Here is a 1,952-nt window from a genome sequence, read left to right as displayed (position 1 = left end):
ATATTCCACCTATTTTAACCCATAGTAAGTGACTCAAATACTTTTGATCGTGATCCCAAAATTGCTTGTTAGATTGTATTGCCTGAATATGTTAACGGCTGCGAAACACCTAAAACAGATTATATTTGTTTCAAATCTGTATCATTTATATAGAATAAAATCATATTAGTAACATAAATATTGTTATACATATATACTATATCAAAGGGATGATTTTTTGCGTAAAAAATATACGCATGAATTACAGGAAAGATATTATACGAGAGCCTTTTTGACTCTAAAGTACCAAATATCACATTTAAAAATGATATATAGTCATTATTGGATAAGAAAGAAATACGGAGGAATGTTTTATATACTGCAATGAAAAATATAATTTTTTTATATAAATGTTTTCTGTGAGCTAGAGAAATAATAATGGTATAACTAGTAATGTTAGAACTTTAGAAACCTGAATTGGGCATATAATTATCATAAAGTAATATTTGTATTACTTATCATTAGTGTATTTTATTTCTTGAATACGGCCCCTCGCAAAGATAATTGATTTATTAAAAAGTAATTTTTTTAAAATTAGTGTTTAATATAATATATTGGTTTTAAGAACAGAACTAAACGTAAAATTTACATATAATAACTTAATTTAAAACTTTAAAGTATAAAAAAATCTTTTAAAGAAGATTGCATCATTTTTAAATAAAAACTTACATTACCTAACTATATAAATGAAAAATTTGGGATTTTTACAAATTATAGTTCTTATCGGTTACAAATATAGTTAAAACGAATTATGTTTAGATAAAGGGGAACGATAAGAACCAATGAGCTTCTATAATACTATATATGTTATATATTATTAAATGTAAGGTATTTTGTATTTAATAAAATTATATTTGTATTTTGCTGGATTATAACCATAATTTAATCCTTTTAAAATCTGTGATCTTGATAATGCTGTCTATTTTTTATAGATATTTGGAATTATTTTAACCCCGAAAAGGAGATTTCAGCAAATTTTAGCTAGCTCCGGGTTTCGTATATTTTTATGATGATTATATTATTCATATATCTGTCTTCATAATAAATTATAAATCTCTATATTAAATGAGTCAATTCATATCAAAGGATATTCTGCTTCTATTTAAGATCACTCTATCAACCTCAGCGCCTCTTTGGCGATTTTTATATATTTTAAACGATTCGCATACATAGATCATGTATTCAATGATTACGAGTACAATTTTATTTATTTATGGGTTTTAATTTTCGTTTAATTAATAGGTCTCTAAAGAAGGAGGGGTATTGAAGAAGACTTAGGAGAGGAGAAGATAGCCGAAAGTATAAATACGCTGTGTGTATAGAGAATCAAGCAAATTGTGACTGATAACAAAAACTGAAATTACGACTACAAATTCATCCTATGAAAAAAATGCAATATATAATAATAATTTTAGACTAGATTATTGGTGCAAATTATAAATTATGGGTATTTGTATCCGCATAAATAAAGGTCACAGCAAAATATTTTTTCATAATATAAAATAAATAATCTAATGTATTATTTATATAATAAAAGATATATTGCACATAAATTAAATATTTAAGCCGCAAATCTGGTAGCTCTTTTTGGATTTGCAATAAGTACAATATTTTGACTTTATGATATTTACAAGATATCTGTATTAGTAGCAAGCCGCTAGGGCAATTTTAGGTTTTACAGGAACTTAAAGCATATGTCCAACTATTTATACATTTATTTTGCCAGATTCCCTATGATCAATGTTCTTAGAATCTTGAAACTATACGATTTAGATGGTATAAAGAAGTTCTTTCTAGCTTAGTCTAATTCCCAAATCTTGTTTCCATATAAGATTTATTAGTAAACAAGTTTCTATACGGATGATAATTCGCATATTACAACAAAAACGAGCTTTAGTTTATATTAAACATAT

The sequence above is a fragment of the Rhyacophila brunnea genome, unplaced genomic scaffold (genome assembly GCF_057557595.1).
Source record: "Rhyacophila brunnea isolate RB1 unplaced genomic scaffold, BYU_Rbru_1.0 scaffold_69, whole genome shotgun sequence".
Lineage (NCBI taxonomy): Eukaryota > Metazoa > Arthropoda > Insecta > Trichoptera > Rhyacophilidae > Rhyacophila > Rhyacophila brunnea.
This window is presented reverse-complemented; position numbering follows the sequence as displayed.